The sequence below is a fragment of the Priapulus caudatus genome, unplaced genomic scaffold (genome assembly GCF_000485595.1).
Source record: "Priapulus caudatus unplaced genomic scaffold, Priapulus_caudatus-5.0.1 Scaffold48, whole genome shotgun sequence".
Taxonomy (NCBI): domain Eukaryota; kingdom Metazoa; phylum Priapulida; class Priapulimorpha; order Priapulimorphida; family Priapulidae; genus Priapulus; species Priapulus caudatus.
Window position 1 is genome coordinate 151624 of NW_014577109.1, and position 20860 is coordinate 172483.

The following is a 20860-nucleotide window of genomic DNA, read 5'->3' on the forward strand; positions in this document are numbered from 1 at the left end:
CAGAGACAGAGACAGAGACAGAGACAGAGACAGAGACAGAGACAGAGACAGAGACAGAGACAGAGAGAGAGAGAGAGAATTTAGTAGGAAACGTATATTATTAGTTGTACTGGGCTAATTAGCAGTTTGCCACGTTCCTTGACGCTTTATGTATCAACCTATGGTCATGTATTAACTTATATTCATAAGTCATACAAATGTGTTTATGGAAATGCTTGAGATAGCCGGAAAGGTGCTGAGATTTGCACGAACAAACGTATAAGTGGTATAGGCCATATTCTTCTATAAAAACTATACTATACTATATGTTATATAAGTGTATCTTAACGATTTGGAGCAAATGAACACTTTTAGGTATTTTTGAATACTTTGACTAGTTTGCAACATGGCAGTGGTTAATTTGAAATATGCGTTTTCATCGTTATTACCCTATTCAATGAGCATTTATCCTCTACCCAAAGCCCGAAACATTTAAATAATATTCAGTGTACTAGCTAATAGTAATTCACTTAATGAAATTTTCTATTTGACTATGATGTTTTAGATTAACCTTCACAAACCATCTTAATATGTGTTGATGACTTTTCCCGCAGATGGGTTGTATTATTAGCTTTGCGTGTAAATACCCACATTTATAGTTGCACTTTTATCCAATATTGAATCCTATTATTATGGCATCTACAAACGCTTATTGTACCCACTGAAAATATATACCGTGTACAAAAGGAATAGGGATTACATAAATGATAGCTGCTCATGTCGTATACATATATGTGTGTGTACGTGTGCGTGCGTGCGTGCGTGCGTACGTGCCTGTATGTGGTGGAAGCATGGGATGTGGGTGGATGGTTGGGTGGATACATGGATGAATTGATGGATGAAGAGATAGGAGGATGAGTTGGTAAGTTTGTGGGCAGTTTGATGGGTGGGTGGATGGAGGAATGGATGGATGGACAGACGGGTGGACGGACGGATAGATGGGCGAATGGATGAATAGACAGATGGGCGGAGAAGGCAAGAGAGAGGGGAAAGAGGGAGAGAGGGAGCAAGATAGATATAGCAGGAGCGAAGAGATGACGAAGTAGATAGATCAGGTGTAGTGAGAGTGGGAGTGCGGGAGAGATATTTAGAAGTTATTATGCCAATTCGATTCAATTACTACCTGTCGTCACTTGGAGTTGGATTATTGTCGACTCATTGAAATCTATGTGAGCTAAAAATATTTAAAAATTGTTAATACAATGTGGGATTTTACTGTTTTAAAATCACATTATGCGAGAACATACAGAAGATTGTGCCATTGCGGCAGTTATAGCGTTATTGCTGTCAAAATGTTTTGCTGCGAGCGGGCTTTTGTGAGAGTGCAGATGGACCCATGATTAAAAGTTAATTTCTATCTCTGATATAGGTGCTGGCGATACATAGGCCTCTATAATATGTAACACGCTTTCCGGACTATTCCAGTGTAGTGCGTTCATGTATCGGCAGACCGTCAGGTGTGCAAACAGATTTTTATGCCGCCTAAAACGTCTAATCCTCAAATTTTGATAGATTAAAATTGCACTCGGATTGCGGTTTGAATAAAGCGTTTAACATTGCCATTGTTGGTTAAGACGCTTCGTCACCGGCATTGGCGTTTTTTGATAGTTTGCTCAGCTTTGTGTGGAACAGGTTTTTTTGTGTTTATTAGCTCCCTGATCTGGTTTATACATGCCTATTAGAATGGCGCGGTAGATTATGATTCTACGTAGCTGCGCACTTGTTTTACGACTTGCTGTAAAAATCTTGTAACTTATTGCATGCAGGTGTCAACCTGGATTTGTGCATACTTGCTAAGTCCGGTCGATTCTGTTAGACATGTATCGTCTAGCCTGGTCAGATAGGCGCGTAGGTTGACGAAGTAACGAACTTATACGTATTAAATTTTCACCGGGAAAAAAGCTAGCGCATTGGTTATGATTCTCGTAAAAGACTGATGTTTCTCTGGGAGGCATTTCATGTTGGTTCACCTAATTGAAAGAATTGCGGGCTACGTGTTGAAAGGTGGGTCCGGTGGTGGTGGTGGTGGTGGTGCTGCTGCTGCTGGTGGTGATGGTGGTGGTGGTAGTGGTTGTGGTGGTGGTGGTGGTGGTGGTGGTGGTGCTGCTGCTGCTGCTGCTGGTGGTGGTGGTGGTGGTGCTGCTGGTGGTGGTGGTGGTGGTGGCGGCGGCGGCGGTGGCGGTGGTGGATTAGTTTCCGTTGCTGAGACCTCGTACTCGCAACCATGCTGGTACCCATTGCTGCCTTGTTGCCTTGCGGGGTGTTTCCGCCACCAACACGCGCGCATACGTGTAATTAGCGCAAATAATGTGTAAAAATGTGCGCTGTAGGAACTCGTTTTTTAATGAGAGGAAGTTCTTGTTCGGTGCCCGAGTGTGTTGGTACATTTTTTATTGCGCTAACCTGCTCCAAAACTCTTTAGTCTGAATTAGGCCGGTAAACATTAGAATGCCATCCTGTACTTTTCAATTATGACATTGTACTTACGACAACTAAATATAATCATTCATGTGAATCTACCGTTGCTTGAAAAGATATAGCCCCCCAAAGTCTCCGCTACGCTGTACGTACCCTGCTGCGACGAAACTCTCACGCGTGGGTGCGTAGTGGCATGAGCGAGGCTCCTGCGAGCAGGATATGGGCCAGTATGCAGCAAACCTGGCATAATCCTACCAAATGGAGGGTAATTATGATTGGCCAGTTGTCCTTGAACAGTTAAAAGACCCTTTCATAATTGTATGGAGCAAATAACAAATGCATTAATGATATACAGGTTTCCACATAAAAGAGGGGCTCCAGTGGCGACAGTAAGGTACAGACAGTTATGTACGTCGTAGCCAGAGAATAAAAAAAACACGCATGACTTATCACATGGAGCTGTTTCGATAACATGGAATGAAATGGCATAATGCAGTTCTTACCCAAATTGACACACCTACGCGGTCACCTAAACCATTGAATATCTGCGATAGAATTGCATTTAAATATTTTGAGATGTAAAAATATATTGCAATAGGTCTGTTATTGCCAACGAGGTGAGAAATATCCATTAAAATATTTGAATAGATCTGGAAATACACGCATTTCACATCATGTCTGGAAGCGACCCTGTACTGCATATGTATGCGCGTGTGTGCGTGCGTTTGCGTACTACTGATATAGCATAACGTTACTGGCAAGGCAGCGTAAGCCGGCAGAGAATAAACGTGGCAGTGTCTTGTTTCAGTAGCTATCCTCTACGTACTGCTGCCTGGAAACCTAATGCTCCTGCTTCGTTTTACAGCGGCCGGATGTATTTTGCAAGCGGAGACAAGTTCTAAGCATGTAGCTGAGAATGTTCGAATGGACCCACCAGTTGCACCTCACTCATACCCGTACCAAGTGGAAAAGAAGGTACGTACGTGAGTGAGTGCATCCCACTCTTTCATGCTTTTGCTATTATACCCATCTTTGCTCATATTTCCGTTGAAAGGCACTTGATTGCCAAAAGTTTATCAAGCAGTAAAAGCATTTGAACTTTTAATGAGTTAGCAAGTGTCTCCTTCGGGTTGATTTTGTTTTGAAGTCTGTGAGTCCTAGACTCCGAGTCCTTTAGCATGTGACACATGTGACACATGTGACATAAGGCGAGCTACGAGGCAATAATGATTTTGTTGTATGTTATGTATGAGTGCGATATATATATATATATACCTATATATATATATATGTATGTGTGTGCGTGTGTGCGTGCGTGTGTGTGTGTGTGCGTGCGTGCGGGCGTGTGTGTGCGTGTGTGTGCGCGCCTGTGTGTACACACATACCAAGTTGAAAGGTGCATTTCCGCAATTATTTCTAATGCAAGAAATTCAAAATCAGAGCGAAGAAAATGCATGGGCCTCTGCATATGAGTTAGAACAATTGTGCAAATTGCATCATATACCTTGCATCATATACCTGCCTTCAGAATCCGTTAAAAGCATCTGTGAATTTATACAGGAAATACACTGGAGATTGCTGGGCATCTCTCATGCAATTTTCTGGACGGACTTACAAATATGTACCTCACCTGTGACGACAATCCAACTGCCTACCTGCAATTAAAATTAACGTGGTCACCAGTTTAAAATCTAATCGATGAAGCTGTTGATCACCATTGCAAAATTTGTTATTCATTTGATAGTAGACAGCCATATGGTCAGGTGTACTGCGTATGAGAGCCAAGTTCATGTTAGCTATAAAAATTGTAATATAATTGTATATAAATGTATATCGATAGATTATATATTCCTCCTCTAACTCCATGATTCCTTATATTGCCTTTTTCCTAATCCTAATACAGATTGTCCATAATTTGTAAAACAACAGCTTGATATAATACCTTGCATATCATCACGCTATATATATATATATACATATATATATATATATATTTATTTATTTATTTTATCCCAGCGTACGAACGTCGCGTGATACCTATGGTTTTTTTTTCCATGTATGTCCAGCCGCCGCACGCCGCAGACACCTTTCCTTACCCGCTCTATAGAAAAAAACTCGACCCTATTGACTAGCCATGCAACATGCGTCTACTTACACATCTTGGCGACGAAGAGTCGCAGCACAGTACCATAAACCAGGTCACTACGACCTTTATTGACTTTTACCGTTGACCTTGTATCATATTTCCTCCGTCTATAACTCGGCCCCTAATTGACTGCACTACCAAATTCGGTATATTAACATCTTGGGAAGGTGCGCAGCGTACCAAACGGTCACTACGACTTTATTTGACCTTTACCTGGTGACTTATCATTTTTTTCTTGCCGACTCTATAACTCCCGGCCCCTAATTGACGTAGCGCTCAAACTTGTATACTACCATTTGGGAGAAGGTGATGTCGGTGCTACACAACGAGGTTACCTGCGACTTTATTTGACCTTGCCGTGATATAGTTTCCCTTCCGCCTTAATATCGGCCTTAATTGAACCTAGACGACCATACTTTGGCTACAAAAAACTTACACATCTTTGGCGTGGAGAACCCTGTGTGTCGCGTACAGAACCGTCACTGTGGCTGTTATTTGCCTTTGACCTTGACCTTGCATTATTTTCCTTCTTCGCTCTATAAGTTTGGCCTTATTGACCTAGCGCGTCCAAACTTAGGATATACTTACACTCTTGGGAAGTGTGTCGGCGTACACAAACCTGTCATGCGAGCTTTTTATTTGACCTCGACCTTTGACCATGATTCATATTTTTTTTCGCTATATAGTCGGCCACCCTAATTGACCTAGCGCGACCAACTTGGATAATACTCTAACATCTTGGAGGTGTGTTCGGTACCCGAAACAGGTCACTGCAAACTCTTATTTGACATGCCTGTGAAGCTGACCTTTATCATATTTCCTTATCCCTTCTATTACATCCGGCCCCACCTTAATTGCAACCTAGCCAGGCGACGCAAACTTTCGCATATATTTTCACATCTTGCGCTGGAGAGGTGTTGCCCATTACTAAAGCTTGAAACCGCTACTGTCTATCGTCACGATATTTTCTAGCACAGCGACAGCTAGTATATTTGTGGTTATTTGCACAATAAATATGTATGAAAATACAATTAGTGTTTCTGTTTACTTTTCATCGCTTATATACCTTCTTTATACTCCCTACTTTGCCGTGCTTCGATGTTAACCAAACGCTCGACACAACCAACGCCATTAATTCGAAACTTTCCGTGGCGCCAAGGACAGCAGCTAGTCGATTATAACGACACTCTGCCAGTTAAACGAGCTTGGAAAATTATTGTGGGCAGCTGGAACTTCCTTGTAAATTACAGCGAAGCAGTTTCGCAAGGTATAATCTTCTTCCTGCTGTTTTTCTCTTCTCTTTATTCACCTGCACTGAATCTGAAAACTGGCTGTGGCGCCTTACCCATTGTTTACGTTAGTTGATCTAGCAGAATGATCTATCGGGAAGCGGGATGTCGCAACATTTTGTTGGCAGAATTAAAAAACACAAATTAGCATTTCGCGTTTGTATGTATATAATTTTTTTCAACTATACACATGACAGTATTATTAGCTATCTGGACGTAGTAGATGCCAGTTGTAGCATGCAATGGATGTCCCGTGCGTGGCCGCTCGTGCCGTCGTCGAGCGTCCGCCCGTCGTGCGTACCGGTCAACCGTCCGGGCACAAATCTTAACGCTCGGCTCACGGCGGTCCCATATTCGAGTGATGTTGGGGGCGGGGGGGTAATCCGAACGGAGTTGGATGTCGAAGGCTGACGGGGTCAAGGTCAAAGGTCAGAGTGTGAACTGTAAAGAAGGGTGACATTCACTCCCTTTAACTTAAGGTATAGGAGGTAATGTCAGAATTGGCGCACAACTCTAAACGCTCTGACTAGGCTGTGAGAGATCCGGCGGTATAGCATCATGGTTAGGAGAAAGCCTATCACTGTGCGAACTTGGATGGGCTCCAGGTCCAAGGTCAGTGGGACAGGGCAGATTTGAGCATTTTCTGAGGACATGGTCTGACGGCGGATGTGAAAAACTTTTTGTTTCCGCGGGCGTGACCTAGATTTTTTATGGCTTTATTGAAGGCCATGGAGTGTCCTTCTGTGACTGCGAAGAGTAAGTGCACCTCGGGATAACTTTTGACCCCAACGGAGGAGGTGTTAACTTTGGATTTGGGTTGATGTCTGCTCTTAGACAAGAATTGGAGCACTGGCCGGTCGTTTGCTAGCTAGATCCTTATTAATTGCCTGGATGATATGAGCTACAATGTTCACCGTGAATTTCAAAGCTAATATCTTTTGCGTTTAAAGAAGGTGTATGTTCCTTTCAAATGTATATTTTCTATGTCACTTCTGTAATGTCAGTATGTTATCATGGCTAACGTTATTGCCACGTGCCCAGTGGCTGCTGCCAGTGTAAGTGTGTTGGTGCAAGTTTTTGCCCTGCCTTAATTCGGTTACACGGTGGCGCTCGCTATTGCATTTGGAGCCTGTTTCAGGCTTGCCGTTAGGTATGGAAGATGTACCTATTCTGTCTTCTTGCAAATGGTGTTGACTACTACGTAGGATGGGCAGCTTCTATTTTATCTGCACGGACAACTGAAACGTAGGCGCATTCGTGGACTTTCATCACGATCCCAACGAACATTCTTTTGAGAATGCTTCCTGATGCCATCTGATGCATTCACTGTTTCGGCGTGTCATGTGCACTGTTTGGCACTAGCAGGGTTTACTACGATCCCATCCACTCCCCACAGAGTCACGAGGTAGCGTTAGTGAGCCGCCTGTCGTCTGCCCGGCAATTGATTTATTTTTCTAATTCTATATCTATATGAAATACAAATCAAACAGACTGTTTGGCCCACTTGTGGCACCATACACCAAACCGTGACTCGACACACTGGCACAGATGCAGCACGAGGAGACCGTATCTGCATGTACCGTACTGGCGTAAATAGTGTTTATACCACTAATTCAAATCGGTCAAGATGTTTGCAAATTTACCACGTAAAGCATTTTTAGCAGATGAGAGTTTGAGGATATATTTTACTAGTACGTTCAGGTACTAACTTTGATGTAAACAATTGACAAAACTAAGGTTTCATATAAATTTCCAGGAAGAGATTCGTGACGTAAACACTCCATAAGGCATCACAATTTACTCTTGCATCTCGGCAGATTGAGTGTGTTGACACTTTGCTCTTTGTGACTTATTTAACTTTACTACCTTCTACGTTTTACGAGTATTTATTTCATGCTGCATCACGGGCGGCAGGGATAATGTTAGTGTATTTGTTATACTCTATATATAGGTATTCCGAAGTGGATAATCAGATCGATATATACGCGTGCAAGAATCAAAGAGTAGGGCTTATATTTATGTTTCTTTAGTGTCTTAAGAGTCTCTTAGTCTCTTATTTTATTGTTTCTTATTTTTGCACTCTTGCAATCTATTGATTGCACTCTTGATCCTCTATTATGCACTCTTGACTACTTAATCATATTACTATATATACTTATATTATATATATACTTCTATATATGTGTGTGCTGGACTTTATTATTTTAATCATCGCAAGGTGTTGGGCAGACGAGTTGTTCTTCACGGCGTGTGTTGACGGTTTGTTGGCTGGGTTTGGTGGTGTTTGTTGTGATAACGCCAACTGAAAACAGTTATGGACGGATGCTGTCATAAATTTCAGGTTAGGTTCAGAAATCGCCTATTAGAATGCTGAGATTTTCGGTGGGATCCGGATCAATTATTAATTATTAATAAGATTTTTCAGGATAGGTCCAAATGGGGTACTTAGATTGATTAATTTTGGGTGCGTGATCCAGCGATTCAGTTACTTTAATTAATAATTAATGCATAAAATTTTCAGGATAGGGTTAGAAATGGCCAGGTACTTAGATGATTACGTTTCCGGTGGTGATTCCGGATTCATTCATCTAATTAAGTTAATTAATTAATTAATACAAAAATTTACTTATTAATTATTAATTAATTTAAAATTGTTTACAGTGAGACAATTTCAGCTGGCCTGGCGGAGGTCTGTGCTCTCGAGTGCTTGCTAGTTTATTTATTTGATTTGTGTTGAGAGAGAACGCGGTCTCTCTTATCTCCTCACTCGATGTCTACGAGTAGTGTGGCCACAGCTGTAGGACAGTCGCATGAGAAAGAGAGGTCATTGTGTATTCATGTCTTTCGGTATAGTGTGGCAGACTGGGAACCATTTCTACTATATAAATTTTTTATGGGTGGTTATTCATATTTTTTCCCCACTGTTTACCAACTGGATCTTATGGCTAATGAGTTTGGCCGTAAAATTAAATTACAGTTTGAGTTAGAAGAAAATGGTTGTGCTTCTTCGTTTCCATTAAACATGCAGCTGCACTAGCAATGCCAGACTCACCAGTTACAGATAATTGCTGAACCTCCACAAAAATGACCTCTATGCAGCATGTATATATACGCGTGCCTGTATTACGCCCGGGCTCCCGCCCCCACGCCCCCGCCCCCGCCCCCCATCTTCACACTCAGCGGGATGGCATGTAAGAGGCAGCCGAGGCAGTAAGTGTCGAGCAGCAGCGTGTTAGCTAGCCACGTGCTTAACGTTAGGGCAGACATAGTCACTCGAATTATCGTTCCCGTGGATCTGTTCCGTGAGGCTTTGCCTATGAGATTGCACAGGAAGCGGTTGGTATTGACGACCGCTAGCTGAGCGGAGCAGTTTCATCTATCAATACGTTACCCTGATGAAAAATGCCTTCGCCTATGTGCGTAGCGTATCTTATAGTAAACATGTGCAGACAGTCTATAGGCTACGACGAGACAGTGTAACTCTTCATGCCATTGCAAGCCAGTGTATTGATTTATATATTATACTATATATATACTATATATATATATGCTGATGCATGCATTATGAATGTTTCGTTCCGCTTGCATTCACAGAAACTCATCGATATAAAACAAAAGTTCTTAGTCCCTGCATGGTTGAAGTCTATGGGTAGATTTCATGCCGGTCCCTCATTATAATTTGAATTTGTTCCAGCAGGGAAGAGGGGATGCTTGTTTGTGCACGCGACGACACTGTGGCCAGACGCAAAGGGGTGGGGATAAATAGGCGCTGGTTGCGTGGTAGTTAAGCGACAGTGTTTCTATACTCAACGGTGAAAGTCGAGACGACGGCTGTGCGTCGTCCGCGCAGAGCGCACGAGGATCCTCTTAAATAAAAGCCATTGAAATCCCAGTATGATAATCGCATAATCGGGTGTCTGGTCGCTGCTGGCTGTCAGGACTGCAGGCCCACCCCCTGTCACTCGGTGTCTACGGCGGAACATTCTAAGGTGGCATAATGGCCACGTATCTGCCAAATCAGCCATGTGATTGGCCAAGCCATTTCCCAGCAGCATGCTACGCGCTGCCATCCTGTTTTGGTGGAATTTTAATTGTCCCCCCGCGTAATTTTGCCTTGGCAACTGCGCCAATTCAAAGAAAGACCTGATTATGACAAGTTTGCTTCTGCGCTGACTGGCTCGTTCATATTGCTCGTGGTTTTCGGACAAAAGCCGGTTGGTGGTGTAGAGCGAAGACCGGGAACGAAATAGGTCATGCGGCATGAGAGTTTTGGGCGAAAATTGCTTTCATGAATCAGATAAGCCTTGAAGAAATTACAGGCTGTTATTCTCGGCGTTTTTATCTGCGTTCTGATCAGTGGAACTGACACCAGACATCTTTCCAAATCAAGGAGCGCTGCCTTGAATGCTAGTTTCTCCTCCGTAAATGATGCCAACATATTGGCTTTGCTGATGGCGAGCGTACAAAAACTGTTTCTGTTCGGCCGCCGTCATGACACGGCATTGAAAACCAACCTGTTTGTCCGATCGGCGGTACACAGCTACGGACACTCACTGCATGGCGCAGCAGGGACACAGGGGCATGTATGTGCGTACGCTCTGGCAAAAATAAGTTGAAATTATACACAATGAGCAAATTATGTGGAAAACTTATAATTAGGTATAATAACTTGGCGAGCTGTCTGAGCGATGTCACTGTGAGATTTCAACGGGAATGGGTTGTAACCACCGGTCACCAGTGACCTGGGTGTGTGTATGCGTGCGTGCGTGGGCGGGGGTGTGGGTGTATATGTGTATGCGTGCGTGCGTGGGCGTGGGTGTGGGTGTGGGCGGCTGGTTGCGTGCGTATGAATACGGGAGCTCGGCGCAAGTGTTTTCATGTCCGCATGGAACCTGCAGCGATATTCGTCACGTAATTAACCTGTATAATATTGAAAAATAGAAGCAGCGGCTACCATCAGTAGCGGATGTCACTGGGATAGGGCCCCGGACCAGTACCAGCCCGCATTAATTATTTTAGTGACAGTTACATGTTGATGGTCGCACACAGCTTTAATTACCCTCATGCGGGCTGCACTGTGTCGATAGTCATGCGTGTGCGTGTAGTTCGTGTACGACGTCTAATTACTTTTCAAGCAGCGAAAGAAATCGCACCACATCGGAAAGTCGCACGGGCACACCTGCAGTGCAGGAATGGCACCGCGCACGAGGCGAGCTCACACATACGCACGCACACACGCGCACGCACTCGCGCACGCACTCGCGCAAACACGTACGTACACACGCGCACGCACACACGTACGCACATACGCGCACGCACGCACGCGCGCGCACGCACACACGCGCGGACGAACACGTACGCACGCACACGGGCCGCCTTGCAGTTTCTTTACGCAGGTGACACGCTGCGTCTTGCGGGTTCATTGCGCGCGGCGCCGCACCGAAATAATGCGCGGCCGCCAGCAAAAATCTGATCAGCAAAAGAGACACAAATGCGTAGTGGCCCGCTGGGCCGCGTGGGTAAATTACTGCACATAATTAAGCGGAACAAGCCAAGGCTGTGCGTTCCATGGGAACCGACACAGCTCTGACCGACGTGACGTATTCAATCACGCCTCTGATTTCGCCTCGCTCCATTGTTAAGTCAACGGTAAGAAGGAAATGACAAAATAATGAAGAATTATGTCGAAATTATGCAGTTGCCGGCTTATAATGATGTTGCAGGAGGGAGTATTGATCAATAGGTTGTGACAACTTGTACAGGTTAAATGCACGGATACTGATTACGTGATCAGAGGTAAACCTAATCTAGATGGTTTGTAACTGCGCCCTCACAATTCTCAGAGTCGTTTTTATACCTCAGGCCTGAGAATGGCAAGCTTTGATATTGGTCAGCGTTGTTGCATTGCATCTAGAGAGTTAGATGTTGTTTTTTTAATCAATGTATTTTTTGTGATAAGGATTCCTCAACATTCTTTATCTCTTCGTGTTACGAAAGTGATTTCGTTGTTTTGTCTATACTAGCGCTTAGCAAGCGATTTGAAAATGCAGAGTGGACAATAAAGGCATTACCGCAGTTAATGCGAATAGTAAACTTGAATATGAAAATCACAACAAATCAATGTTCAGCGTGTTTGCGCAAACAATCCATAAGCTCGGACTGCTTTGTTTTTTCAGCTGTGAGAAAGCTGCTGTCATTCCATTTTGGTCTTTAAAACTTTAATGTGATGAATATGCAAATTGTGATGCCGCAGTAAAATTCCTTGGTGAAAGCCAGTTTTTCAAATAAATGAAGATATATTGAACGCTTACATTCTAATCCTATCCATGGAAAACTATATTAGCATTAATCAAGAATAATCGAGTTTTCTTGCGTGGCTTACAGTCGTGATTCGTTAGCCATGACAGTTAACGGAGCAGCATGCCGGAGCATGTTTGCGTGCGTGCGTGCGTGCGTGCGCGCGTGCGCGCGTGTGTTTGTGCGCGCGCGTGCGTCTGTGTGTATATACCTGGTCAATGTGTGCCTGTCTACCTGTAAATCTATGCAGAGGTTTAGAGCGTGAGGTGGCTCCGCCCAACCGGCTGTCTATCACAGTCGTGTTCCAGACAGTGTCGTGAGTTGGTCTGTATAAACACGTGTACCTTACCCGCACGTATTTATATACACTACAGCCTCGTTCCAGCTTATAGTTATACCGCCAACCTTCGCCTAGTCCTAGGTTACTCGCCGCCGCCGCCGCGACCGCGCTGGCGCTTGTGGCGTGGATTTGTTCAGTTGCCCGTGCGCTGTAACAAGTGAACTACACTGCGTCCGTGGCGTGTACATGTCGGCACGTGGGCGTCTGTAGTTGCTCGCACATCAGCGGCTGTAGGATTCCGCTGACCCGTCGCTGGCAGGTTCGCGCCGCGAGAGGGTGAGAGCTGTCGCTAATGCTCCGTGAGACAGCGTATCGCGCGTTTATCTAATTAATTAACGCTAATTAATGTATTAATCTGCGACGATGTTGATCGCGGTGGCGCTCACATTTTTCCGTGTGGCGGTGCGACGCGGACGCCGCGTGGGTGGGCGTGGGAGGAGGAGGGGGGAGAGGAGGCGGAGGAGGAGGGAGAGGTTAGCGTTAACGGCGATGTTGAAACCGTTAGAGCTCCCTCGTTACGCCGATAAGCTGATTAAAAGTTTCTACTTATTAATTTCATCGTGCGCTTACGCAGTTCTTCTTACCGGCCGAGCATTTAAGTATTGATGCGAGCACGCATAGCTAATTTATTTCGGCAGGTTATTGATTAAGAGGTTAAACGTGAAAGAGCCAAGGAAGCATTCCTGCTGTGGCCTTCTCTACATCTGCTCGAAAGCCCTGGCTCTGAACCTATTCACGCAGGTGCCAATAGTTTCGGACTTTAGATGGAATACCAATTAAAAATTGCATTCACAGCGTGCTCGGGCTTATACGTAGGATATAATATGGCGTTATGCACGATAGGTTCGGATTGGAAGCAGATGTACATTATTGAAAATTTGAAATCGGCGTAGCGCCCACGATTAGCTGAGTCGTGCTGTGCATCATAAGCGAACGAGAGACGGCGAAAGAAATGCCCCGGATGAACAGACTCTCAACGCACACAAAAAAAGATTTCTGTTTGGCTTACGGGCCGGTTGTCCGTAGAACTGGAAATGCTCCCAACGCTCGGCGCGTATGTTACCGCTGCCAGGACGCCGCGTTTCGGCATGAAAGCAAACTGAGACTGCCGGAAGCGCATAGTCACGCGTAGTTACGGAATCGTCGCGCTGATGCCGGCCCGCAGAGTCGCGGTGACCGACGACGTCTGTCTCTCGCTGCACTGTCTGTATCTCCCACTAGCGACATTAGGGATCTGCCCGTGTCGTAGCGGGGGATGGGTGGGTAAGGGGCGTTGTCGGTGTGCTGGCAGAGGGAGTCGGGCTGGGCGAGTCGGTCACGGCCGGACGTGTGGTCGTAACATGCGAGACAAGCGGTGACCGGGAGCGTCGGGCGGTGAACGCGAGCAGACGTATATCGGCTCGTAATTATATTCGGTCCACCTGAGCGGGCCCAGGTAATTTCGAAGGCCAGCCAAAGCAAACAGAGGCGACTGGTGTGACTAGCGTCTCACTTTCCCGCGTGTACGGGCGCGCGGGGCCTAATTTCGCTAACAGTGTGACGCTGATTAAGTGACTATCTTCGGCTGCCACCATCATTTATTGCGCTGTGTACACATCTGCTTATTTGTTCAAATTACAATAAATTTATTAAGCCGGGGTGCAGGCAGGCGCCCTTTGGTCCCCGTGCAGCTATTGCAGATGTATGTGTAACAATGTATAATAGCGGTATTCTGGACGCCTCGACATCGGCTGCCACCATTGTGAAGGCAGGTGAGTAATTCTGCCCCGCGGCTTAGTTTCGCCGGCATTAAGGAAAGCCCGCCGAGTGGCGGCTCAGATTGTCTTGACCGGTTGTTGTGTTGTTGCTACGACGTTTCGTACTTTTTTCCCACCGGCCGCATTTTTTGGCGCGGGACTGATGGCATACGGAGTAAGCGTATTACGGCGCTGCATTTTCGGCAGCGGGATTGTTTTCGCGGATTTCTCAGATTTTGGCCCCTTTGTGTTTGAACTTGTTTCCGAGTTGTCACTCGCTGTTCGGCAAAGTGGCACGACCACGCAGGCAGTCACGTTCGGAAGAAGTTTGCGGGCGATTCGCCCACAATGGCCCGCGTTGCGCCAGAGCCCATGTCAGCGCTGGGTAAATAACAGGCCTCCTCGGGGATACGCACCTGTGCCTCTCGGTTTCGGCCTTTGGTGCGTGCGTTTTAGTTCTAACCGTCTGCCGCGTTTAGGCGCGTTGTTTTGTTCTCCGATCAGTGTTTGCTATTAGTGTTGTAGACATACATGTAGGTGGGCCGGCGGCGGGCTGGGGGTAGACGGGTCTTCTAGGTCAGTGATTGTCGGCCCGTCGAGAAGCACAAGACGTTATCAGAAATCAAACCGTTTCGGTCATCCACCTGCCTCACGCCGTCCATTGGCGAAGACTGCTAGCTGTACGTGCATCTACCTGTCAGAATACAAGTGGAAGAGCGAAGGGGGGAGAACAGCGAAAACCGTACATAATTGTAAATTAATGAACTTGTTTTTATTATTGCTGCTAGCGATCACGGTAGTGCTTGCAGAATGATTGATGCCGACGTTTGCTGGGTGGAGAAAATAATGCTAATTCTCTCCCTTCCCTTGCACGTACCTTACATGAAATAGTATATATGGGGGTGTATTTGGTTATTATTGATGTTTGTGGCGTGACGCAATTTACTGGAAAGTACTTTTTAAGGCGGTGTATGGTGGGTGTGTTCGTACGCTGGTATTATACAGTCATGTTGTGCGTGCGTGCGTGCGTGTGTGTGTGTGTGTGTGTGTGTGTGACGGGCGCGCACGTTTCTTTCCAATTGATTGGACTTATGAACCAGATTCTGGTTTCAATACCCAACCTTGTTCTAGATATGCAGTAAGTGTTGAATTCACGGGGAATTAGTCGGATAAATTGGCCAGAAAGCTTTGTGTGAGCAAATCTTGTTCTAGATGTGTATAGGTCTGGGACGTGCATATGAGATTTGCCATATTTTGGCAAAATATTAGAAATTGCACAATCCACTGATTTCCTGGCACGTTTATTAGTCATGCAGTGAGCAGTCCGCTGTTTATGTCCAAAATGGCGACATTGCAGCTCTGCATTACTGCTGATTCTACCAACAGTATGTACTATCACGTATCGTTAACGCGTAATTTACTTTTTCTTTTCTTTGAGGCCTATGCATAGAGCCATTACAAAGCTGCACCATACCTTCTAACGCCTTCCCCCGCTGTACACGTTAATTGTAACGCTAATGCTGCCTGGGCTAAGTAGAGCTAAGAGTGTCAAAGGTTGGAGAGATTGTCATGGATGTAATTATTAATGTTTCTGTTTATCACACTGATTACAGTCCGCAAGGTGTACACACATTAAGACCCCATGCGAACCTAACCTGTATTAAGTACACATTCGAATCTAACAGGTGCAATAGCACCTGATCTTGAAAAGGGGCCACTACACTGTGAATAGCGAAAAAATAGCTGATTGGCGTGATTAATTAAATTGCGATATACCGTCCGACGTGAGTCAGCATCTTTCGTTACTACGTGCAGGTTTTTTAGGTGACGTGTAAAGGTTTCTGGTAGATCGTACCTCTTACGAAGTGTTAAGGTTTATGACGATGGGCGCGACGTGAGAGCAACGCGGTTTTGTGTGTGCCCGGTTAAACTGCGGACAGTAACCCTGCGCGCTGTTTTGCAATGCGTCGACGATGAATTACACATCTTGGGGAGAAGGTGTGTCGCGTACCAAAACGAGGTTACTGCGACCTTTATTTGACCTTGACCTTGATCATATTTCCCTTCCGCTCTAATACTCGGCCCTTAATTGACCTAGCACGACCAAACTTGGTATACTTACACATCTTGGGGAGAATGTGTGTCGCGTACCAAAACCACGTCACTGCGGCTTTTATTTGACCTTGACCTTGACCTTGATCATATTTCTTTTCCGCTCTATAAGTCGGCCCCTAATTGACCTAGCGCAACCAAACTTGGTATACTTACACATCTTGGGGAGAAGGTGTGTCGCGTACCAAAACCACGTCACTGCGGCTTTTATTTTACCTCGACCTTGACCTTGATCATATTTCTTTTCCGCTCTATAAGTCGGCCCCTAATTGACCTAGCGCGACCAAACTTGGTATACTTACACATCTTGGGGAGGTGTGTCGCGTACCGAAAACAGGTCACTGCAACCTTTATTTGACATTGACCTTGAGCTTGACCTTTATCATATTTCTCTTCCGCTTTATAACTCGGCCCCTAATTGACCTAGCGCGAGCAAACTTCGTATATTTACACATCTTGGGGAGAAGGTGTTGCATACTAAAAGTTAAAACCCCTAAACTGTCTACGTCACGAATTTCTAGCACCAGCAAGTAGTATATTTGTGTGTTATTTGCACAAAATAAAATGTATGAAAATACAATTAGTGTTTCTGTTTACTTTTCATGCTTATATACCTTCTTTATACTCCCTAATTTGCCGGTGCATTCGATGTAACCAAACGCTCGACACAAACACAACCGCCATTAATTCGAAACTCTTCCGTGGCGCCCAGACGCAGCTAGCCGATATAACGAACATCTGCAGTAAACGAGGCATTGGAAAAATTATTGTGGCAGCCATGGAAATTCCTTGTAAACTTAAGCGAGAGTTTCCCATATAATCTTCTTCCTGCTTTTTTCTCCTTCTCTTTCTTTCCGATGCACTGAATTGAACTGGTCTGCCTACCATTGTTTATCGTTTAGTTGATCTAGCCTATGATCTATCGTGAAGGGGGATGTCGCAAACATTTTTGTTGGCAGAAATTAAAAAAACACAAATAGCATTTCGCAGTTTTATTTATAATTTTTTCAAACATAATACACATGAACATGTATTATTAGCTCATCTGACATAGTCAGATGCAGCTTGTAGAATCGCATGATCGTCCGTGCGTCTGTCCGTGCGTCCGTCCGAGCGTCCGTCCGTGCGTCCGTCAACAGTTGGGCACAAATCTTAACCGCTCGACGTACGGTCACGATATTCGGGATGTGGGGGGGGTAATCCGAAAACGAGTTGGGATGTCGAAGCTGGGGGTCAAAGGTCAAAGGTCAAGAGGTGTAAAAGAAGGGTGAACATTCACTCCTTAACTTAAGGTATGGGGAGGAAATGCAGAATTGCGGCACAAATCTAAACGGCTCGACCTAGGCTCGTGATAGTCGGTGTATAGCATCATGGTAGGAAAAGCCATCACTGTGCCGAAATTGGAGGTCACAGGTCAAAGGTCAGTGGGCACAGGGGAGAGAGACCAGGCGGGGTGCGGATGACAATGACCGACTTATGGTGAGACCGTAAAACTCAGGTGCTAAGCAACGCGAGAGAAACGCCAGTATCTGCATGTTACAGGTACTGAGTAAATAAGTTGTTAATAACACTAATTCAATATCGTCCAAATTTTTTTGCAATTTAAACACCTAACGTAAAATTGACATTTTTTATCAGATGAGACGTTTGAGGATGATATTAGTAACGCGTTAGTACTAACTTTGATGTAAACAATTACAAAAAAATAAGCGTTTCAACTATATAATTTCAGAGGAGAGGCGGGTCGATTGCACCGTCTTAAACCCTACATCCCACATAGAGGCAACATCAATTTTAAAACATCACTTGCACAATATCAGGCCAGATGAGTTGTGTGACAGACATAACCTGTTGTCTTTGTGTACTTTTATTTAACCCTGTACCGTATCCTTTCCTACGAGGTCTTTAACAGAGATATGTTCTTTCAGTGCTATATCACATGGGGGATACTAGTGTAGTTATGTGTATATTTAGTAGTATGTATATATGTCAAACGAGTAGGCATTAACAAACAAGAATAAATTAAAAGATAAACTCAAAAGGCATAGAGAGTGCGTCGTAAGCGAAGCAAGCAAGACCCTCAAGTACCTCGGCGGTCCATATTGGACCTACTTGTAATTTTAGTCTCACGTAAATATACAATTTTAATTATTAATTTAATGAGATAAAGTATGAATCTTTTATGTAAGAAGATACTGTCTAATAATTTAAACTTATAAATAAGTTCGCGGTCATTTATCCTGGATTGTCCACATCTCGCATATTTCTGCACCACTGCGTTGTCAAGATCTAGTTATGAAATAAGTGTAAATCACATTTTCTAATTAAGTTACCCGTCTTAGCGACCAATCTCTCTAAACTAAGTGCTCAAGCACTCTCTCGTAAAATAGTATAAGTTTATTAATATATTAAATTAATTAGTTTAATATATAATGTAATTTTGAGTAATCTCTGAGTGAGTTAATACTATCAGCATATCCTAGAAAAATTATGTAATTATACAATATTAGATCTAAGTTAAATATCACTGTGTGTGGTGTATTTTATTATTTATCCATGCCCATTTTGAGGGACGTCTAACGCGCACAATGGGGGTTGTGCAGTGCTATACCCAGGAAAATATTAATGAATTAATTTGAATTGAGTCCTGGGACAACCCTGCTTTTGTGCTTGCGTGTGTGTCACGAAAATCCATTCAATTCAAGTTAGGGTAGGCGATATTCTGACATATCCTGCCTGGAAATTTTATTACAATCCGGGTCCACATATTAAACTTTCAGTCGCCGGTGGGCGGAGCTGTACAACAAACACCCAACAGACAAACCCATAAAACCCATATGTCCACAAACAGAAGGGCACACAACAAATGAACCAACAGTCCAAAACACACGCCAATGACGCGGTCCGGTGAAAACATAACTCCTGCCAACCCTTGGGCGATGGATAAATAAATATACACACACACTATATATATATATATATATATAAATATATATATATAATTATATTATATATTATATCAAGAGTGCATAATAGAGATGTGCAAGAGTGCATAATAGATTTGCAAGAGTGCAAAATAAGAGACAATAAATAAGAGACTAAGAGACTCTTAAGACACTATAATATAATATAATATAAGACACTCTTGATCTTGCACTCAGAGATTCTATATGCACTCTTGATATATATATATATATACAAATAACTACATGTATCCCCCGTGATCTAGCATGAAAGAAATATCTCTGTAAAGACGTAGAAGGTAGGTAAAGTTAAATAAGTCACAAAGACAAAGGGTTGTCACACAACTCATCTGCCTGAGATGTGCAAGTATGTTAAAATTGGTTGCCTTATGGAGTGTTTACGTCACGAATCTCCTGAAATTTATAGTTGAAACCTTATTTTTGTAATTGTTTACATCAAAAGTTAGTACTAACGTTACTAAATATATCCTCAAACTCTCATCTGATAAAAATGTCTTTACGTTGGTTAAATTTGCAAAAATCTTGACGATTTGAATTAGTGTTATTAACACTATTTACCCAGTACTTGTACATGCAGATACTGGCGTCTCTCGGTTGCTGCACTGGTTGCTGTGGTCGATGTCATCGTGTTTTGTGTATGGTGCACAAAGTGGTGTCCAAACAGTTTCTGTTTTGATTTGTATTATCTATATAGAATATAGAATATAGGAAAATAAACAAGTGCCGCAGAGCGACAGCGCTCATCTAACGTCTACTGCGGTGACTCTGTGGTGGAGTGGTGGGATTCTAGTAAACCCTGCTAGTCCAAATGTGTTCACATACACGGCCGAAACAGTGGAATGCACAGGGATGGTATCAGGAACCTTCTCAAAAGATGTTCGTTGGGATCGTTATGAAAGTTGCCACGAGATGGCGCGTACGTTTAAGTGTCTTCAGATTAAAGATGGAAGCTCCATCATACGTAGTAGCAACAACTATTTGCAAGACAGAATAGGTAAGCACTCATCCATTTACCTACGCAAGCCTACAGGCTGCAAATTGCAATAGAGAGCTGCCACCTGTAACCAATTAAGGCAGGCAAAAACTGCCCCAACACATGCACTGGCAGGCAGCCACTGGCAGTGGCATACGTTACATGAACATACTGACAGTACAGAATGACATAGAAATTATACGATTTAAGGAACATACACCTTCTTTAACCAAATTTAGCTTTTGAAATTTCACTGTGACATTGTAGCCTCATACATCCAGGCATGTATAGATTCTACTAGCAAAACCCGGCAGTCAAATTCTTTCTAACAGACAGTCAACAAATCCAAGTTTAACCCTCCTCTTGAGGTCAAAAGGTTATCCGACACTTACTCTTCGCATGTCAGCAGAAGGGACATTTCATGGTCCTTTCAATAAAGCCATAAAAATGCTAGGTCACCGCTGAAACAAAAAATGTTTCAATCGCTCGCAGACCATGTCCTCAGAATGCTCAGAAAGATTTGCTG

The 20860-nt window shown here is 43.9% G+C and overlaps 1 long non-coding RNA gene across 1 annotated transcript in view; it reads left to right on the plus strand.

The window, feature by feature from the left end:
- Nucleotides 1-20860, plus strand: part of LOC106820806 — a 92712-nt gene that overhangs the window by 29103 nt on the left and 42749 nt on the right. The window contains exon 4 of the long non-coding RNA XR_001395657.1: nucleotides 3323-3432. This is a non-coding gene — a long non-coding RNA (uncharacterized LOC106820806). The remainder of the gene's footprint in view (nucleotides 1-3322; nucleotides 3433-20860) is intronic.